This window comes from Helianthus annuus, chromosome 11 (genome assembly GCF_002127325.2).
Source record: "Helianthus annuus cultivar XRQ/B chromosome 11, HanXRQr2.0-SUNRISE, whole genome shotgun sequence".
Classification (NCBI taxonomy): domain Eukaryota; kingdom Viridiplantae; phylum Streptophyta; class Magnoliopsida; order Asterales; family Asteraceae; genus Helianthus; species Helianthus annuus.
This window is the reverse complement of record NC_035443.2, coordinates 52,594,981-52,601,471: the sequence shown is the minus strand read 5'-3', so window position 1 is coordinate 52,601,471 and position 6,491 is coordinate 52,594,981. Positions and strand designations below refer to the sequence as shown.

The 6,491-nt window shown below is 42.1% G+C and overlaps 1 non-coding gene across 1 annotated transcript; it reads left to right on the top strand.

The window, feature by feature from the left end:
- The first annotated feature begins 447 nt into the window (after nt 1-447).
- Nucleotides 448-553, top strand: LOC118484563. The gene has a single exon (XR_004873671.1). It is a non-coding gene; the product is annotated as a small nucleolar RNA R71 (small nucleolar RNA).
- Nucleotides 554-6,491: the final 5,938 nt, after the last annotated feature.

Sequence of the window (6,491 nt, the reverse complement as noted above, 5' to 3'; positions counted from 1 at the left end):
CCAAGGTTAGGGTGGTTACGCCATCCTTAGTTGTAGGTACCCGTTGGAGGACCCGACGGCCTAGGTCTATTATTAATGTAGGTCACCAACTCTGTTTGATCATCTACTTCTTTCATACAACTACAATTTTCATGTGGCCCACCACACCCTTCACAAGCCATGACCGAGGCTGTTTTCGCCATTTCTAGCTTTTTGATTTTTGAAGAAAGGGCCTCGATTTGGGCTTGTAAAGAAGTGCTTTCATCAACTTTATAGGCGCCCGGGGCAATAGATTTATTGCCTCGGGGAGTGTGCCACTGAAAATTGGTTTGAGCAATTTCCTCAATTTGATTATATATTTCATTTGGGCGACGATTACCTAAAAGTCCCCCGGAGCTAGAGTCAAGTGTTTGTTTTGTGTGTGGCAACAACCCATTGTAGAAAGTGGATACTTGTTGCCACACCGCAAGACCGTGATGAGGACACTTTCTTAGTAGCTCCTTGAACCTTTCCCAAGTTTCATATAAGGACTCCCATCCTCTTGTGAATATGTATTAATTTCAGTCATTAATTTAGCCGTTTTAGCAGGAGGGAAATACTTATATAGAAACTTTTGGGCTAGTTCATTCCAGGTGTTTACCGAACCAACTGGGAGGGCATTAAGCCAAGCCTTAGCTCGGTCTTTTAGCGAAAATGGAAACATTCGAAGGCGGATGGCGTTGTTTGATGCTCCATTGATCTGAAAGGTATCACATATTTCTAAGAAATTAGTAATATGTAGATGAGGATCCTCGTCCGCAAGCCCATGGAAGGTTGCGGAGTTTTGAAACATTTGTATCAAATGTGGCCGAAGCTCGAAGTTGTTGGCTTCGACATTCGGTGCATTGATAACGGCGCCGAGATTACCCACGGTGGGTCGTAGGTAATCCATGAGGGTACGTTGGTCAGCCATTGGAAGTGGGTCCCCCGAAACTTTCTCTTGGTTTTTAGCTTTAAGTCTTTTTCTTAGAAAGCGTTCGGGTTCGTCTAGGGGTTCTTTTACGTCTCTACTAGAACTGGAGCTCATACACTACGTGGAGAGTTCAGATGTGGTGCCTGGGTTCTGAGTCTTGCAATAAAAACAAAAAGAACGTTGGTCAGAAGTTTCACCACGGCCCCGTGTTCAGATGAACACGGCCCGTGGTCGGAGATACAGTGATTGTTTTCCGGATCCCAGTTACTGCGGAGTTCGACACGGCCCCGTGTTGCACCGACACGGCCCCGTGCTCAACTCTCTGTAACTCGGAAAATAAAAACTGACAGTAACAATGCTGGGCACGGCAAGTGTCCGACCAGGCACGGCCCGTGCTGAGCTCTGCAGAAACTAAAAATTTAAGAAAATCCTTAAAAAACAGAAAAATTAGGGAAAACGATTAGGCCGTTGATTCCTAACTTTCTTAAAATCCTTGTGTCCCCGGCAATGGCGCCAAAAACTTGATGTGCGTGAAGTGTGCTATATTTTTGATGTATATTTTAAGCCCTTTAACACTTTTTAGCCAAGTTTTAAATTTATATAACACTATATTTACTAACACTAAACACACATATGGGCAAGTGCACCCATCGTGAACGTAGTATAGTGTTGGTAAGATACCAAGGTCGTCCAACGACACAAGAGCTTTTAGTACCGGTTTATCCTCAACATCTAATCAAATCAAAAGTTAGAAAAGGGTTTTTTTAAACTAGAAAAATAAAACTAACTAAAATGCTGAAAAATAAATTAAAAATAAAAACAGATAGACAAGATGAATCACTTGGATCTGACTCGTGTGTAGTGTAACCTTTGATTATTTTCGCACTTTTGCACTTTTTAAGAGATTATCTTAGTTATTGTAGTAGGCCCCTCTTTTGAAGGTGACGTTACCCTCAACCCAGTAGTTTGAGTCAGTAAGGATACAATCCTAAAGGGTCGAATTATTGAAAGATAATTAATTAAGTTATTAATGCATAATGTGGTAGGCGACTTTTTTGAAGGTGACGTTACCCTCGGCTAAGTAGTCTGAGTCAGCAGGGATACAGTCCTAAGTAGCCGGGTTAAAGTTTTAATAGTAGCTTACATATGAGGGGATCAAAGAGTTTGGACCCCCGCCATCCAATACCGGTGGATATTGAAGGAGGTCCTACTAAATTTGACCCAGGTCCTTGCAGGATCTATACACTGAACAAGGCAAGACTCTTACCAAACCGTTCCCTTAACCCCCGACCAGGTAGCCAACATATCTCCATATAGACCGTGGAGATATGAATGGTGAAAATCTTTTATTTTATATAGACAGTAAAATAATGCCAAGACACCACGGACAAACGATAAGGAAGAATCACCTTCAACATAAGAAACTAGTTATTAAAGTCATTAATACATAACCAAATAAAAAGTGTGAAAAGATTAAAAGTAAAATGTATTACATTAGACACTTGTCTTTACCAAGTGATGTAAGAGACTTAGGCAAACATGGCCTTTGATTGTTAAGAACTCTTACGATCAATCTTGGATCCAGAGACGACTCACACACTCTATGATGGATGATGGATGATGGTGGTGGATGATGGTGTTGTGATGGTGGTGGTGGGTGGGTGAAGTGTGAGAGAGGTGGTGTGCCACGGGATGGTTTGCAAATGAGCCAAGCACCCCCTATTTATAGCCTGAACAGCAGCTCGGGCATGGCCCCGTGTCCATTGGGCACGGCCCCGCGTCCATCCTCCTTCTCTTTCTTCATTAATTGCAGTTTGTCTGCATTAGTTGACCACGACCCCGTGCCCGCTGGGTACGACCCCGTGTGCAGAAGCGTATCTATACTATCAAGATTTCCCTAGATTCTGCGAATCTTAGAGTTGACCACGGCCCCGTGTCCAGTGGGCACGCCCCCGTGGTGGGTGATAGAAGCTTCTACAACTTTGTCTTTTCTGCTGACACTTGGGCACGCCCCCGTGCTCATTGAGCACGGGGCATGTTCAGCCTTCTGTTCTCTAGTTTTTGCTTGGGAAGATGCTATCGGGGGGTCGGGCATGCCATGTTTGTTCCTTTTCTTGTATTTATGTTAGATTTAGCTGCCTTTTTGCTTCTTTTGTTCATTTGAGCTCATTTAATCCTGAAAATACAAAAGGAAGACAAAAACACACTTTTTCCAACATTAGTACTAAAAAAGGGTTAGTTTTATGCCACAATTGATGTAATTTATATGTTGCATTTTGTGCACATCAGTTTATCAGTAAGAGAACTACCAACTTTTGCAAGAGTTGGGGAATCAAAATGATCACATCCACACTAGTACATCCTCAAGCAAATGGACAAGCAGAATCCTCGAACAAGATAATTGTCAATAATTTGAAGAAAAGACTCGGAGCTATGAAAGGAAGATAGGCATAAGAGTTACCCTTTGTTTTATGGACTGGTAGGACAACGATAAAGAGTACAACTGGGCAAACTCCAATTTCCTTAGTGTTTGGAGCAGAGGCGGTGATCCCGACAGAAATGGTGATACCTACAGCAAGATCCAATCTCCGGAATCCTAAGATGAATCCTGAAGCCCTATGCCAAGAATTGGATACTGTCGATGAGACAAGGGATGCGGCAAAGTTAAGAATGGCAGCATACCAAGAAAGGATATCCAGAGCATAAAACAAAAACCTAAGGACTAGAAGGTTTCAAGTTGGAAATTGGGTATTGAGAAAAGCTTTTCAGAATACTACTAATCCAGCTGATGGAAAGTTAGCTCCAAAATGGGAAGGTCCATATGAGATTGAATCGGAATCTGGGAAAGGAGCATACCGGCTTAAGGATATGGAGGGAAATATATTGCCAAGATCCTGGAATGCTATACACCTCAAAGCCTACTTCAAGTGAGTTTAGAATTTAATTTCTAACTCAGGATGGTATGAATTCTATCTCTTTTAAATTTAATTTCATTTTATTCCTAATGAACCCTATACTGACTTAGGCATCGTAGGGGTGTTAGCCAAGCTAACACCCACCTTAGTTTAAGGTTGTTTTGTAGAATATGCTTCAGGATATAGCTCCAGGATATACACTCAGGATAATTCGAAAGATTAGAGGATTGGCCCCCTCTCTCACGGTTAAGGGATTCTGATCCCTTCAAAGGTTTAAAGGTATTCACCTTTCTCTCGAATTGGGTTTAAACACCCCGCCTGGAGCGCAAGTTATCCAGGGATAGTTCAAGATAGTGGGACCAGTCCATGTAAAAGTGGCTGACAATTTCGTTATTATTGGCTATATCCTGGATCCTAAAGGTATATGAGGATTGATCACCCTCTCTCACGAAAGGGTATTTTTATACTCTCTAAGGTTTAAAGGTTTTCACATTTCTAAGTCTTGGAGTTTGCACACTCCCGCCTACAACGCACGAAAATTTGGGATTTTCCCCAGTATACTTAGGGTTTATCCCCAGAATATTGGGAATCTATCTCCAGGATATTTAGGGTTTATCCCCTGTAATGTTAAAGTTATGTACAAGTATAAATCAGTTGTGATTGAAGCACAAAAGTTCCTACGTATTTAACAATGACGTATACAGGGGACATTCCTCTCAAGGCATTGTGAAAAGCTTAAAGAATCAAGTTTGGACTTGGTTCACTAAGTTTCCAGACTGGGGACATTTTCGATGGAAAGGTTGCAAGAAGATTGAAGTTCAAGGATTGAGATGTCTTCTATTTTTGGTGTGATCTCTCTTTTTTGTTCTTTAAAAGCCTTATCTACATTGTCTAAGTTTTTAAAACTATGGTTGACAAAAGTCTTGATAGGATATTTATGAGTATCCTGACCAGGATATATTCTCAGGATATTTGGTCAAAATGTTTGAAATATTATACTTAGATTAAAAATTGAAACTGCATTCAAACCAAACAACATATGACAAGTAAAAATGGACAACAATGGAAAAGGCCAAAGTAGTTTATTAACATTGCAAAAGGTTGTGCTTTTGGTTTCATCTCAAACCGAGACCCGTCCACCAAAAGCACAATTAGTCTTTAACCATATTTACTTAAACAATTGAAGGCTTTGTCTTGGAACCCAAGATCCCTCCACCTTCAATTGTTAAATTGTTCAAAACAAAACCTACTAAGGATAGATGACCAAGGACTTTGTCCTGAAACTCGGGATCCCTCCACCTTTGGCCATCATATTGTCTAAGTACAGGAAAGTAAATTGTTTAACAGACAAGGAAAGTAAATTGTTCGACAACTACCATAACCATCAGAAATTAAAAAGTGGGCTCCGGCCTAGGCATGAATATCCATCATCGCCCACTTCGCTTCTTTCAAGGAGCAGCACCTTCTTCAACCGCAACATCTCCTCCAGCACCCGCACCAGCATCGCCGTCAGGATTCTTTTCAGCATCGCCACCAGCATCAGCCGCCTCCTCTGCTGCCTTGGAAGGCACCTCACCCGCAGGCTTAGCAGGATACTCGACAGGATTACCCCCGAGATCTTTCAATTTCGCCTCCCAAGCACTAACATTCCAAGAGGGGCATCCAAAGCCCATAGCTTTGGCTTCATAAGCCATCTTTAGCCTGGCTTGAAGGAGGGAAATTACAACAGACCCTTTAAGGCCCTCTCCGTAGGTAGTCATATCCTGCTCATATTGAAGATGGGCGGCATCTAGCTTGGCTTGGGCATCTTCGTTGGCCTTGTTGATGGCGGCCTTAGCTTCCTGAGTCACAGCTTTGAAATTATCCTCATAGTGTTGTGACTTGGAGGCGGCTATCACTCCCTGATCAGCGATGGTGGTCTCTGCTTTCTTCAGCTTCACTTCCAGCATCTTGTTCAGACTACAACTTTATTCATAAAGGCTTGTCAGGCGTTCAAGACCCTACACACCAAGGAAACAGGTATTAACATATATAACCAGCATATGAGTGCAGGATGTAGGTTAAGGATATGTACTTGGTTAAGAAAGCTGGTCATAAAGCCACAGGATTCAAGGAACCCATGGCTTTCATAGGGGAAGGTTTCAGATGATGCTGGAGAGTCAGTTTCCTTTCTGTTAAGGGAGCTTGAGGCACGTGGCTTGGTAACAGGAGAAGGCTTGGGGACGGCTGCTGCTTTTGAGCTGGGTACTGGTTTGGAGGTGGTAGTAGGTTTGCTGGGTTCCTTCTTCACCTGGATAGGAGCAGAATAGTTGTCCAACTCATCAAGACCGAAGACTTCTGGAACTTTGGCTGGTGCTGCATAACAGGGAAAAAATCTAAGTCTCTACTTTTATTTCTTATTATGCTAATTAAATATATGGAAAATTGTATGTTCCTTACCAGACATATCTGATGAAGAATCTTGGCTTGAACTTGGAAGATGCAATGAAAAGGTTCTATCACTATCAGGCAACTGATAGATCCTGTTGATTCTCTCTTGTGATTCTTCAGTGGGAGGAGCCAACTCTTTGAAGTTTGCTGCATAAAAACGTAAGGGTGTTAGCACAGGATACATCATCAGGATATGTTTGGGGATATCTTAAAAC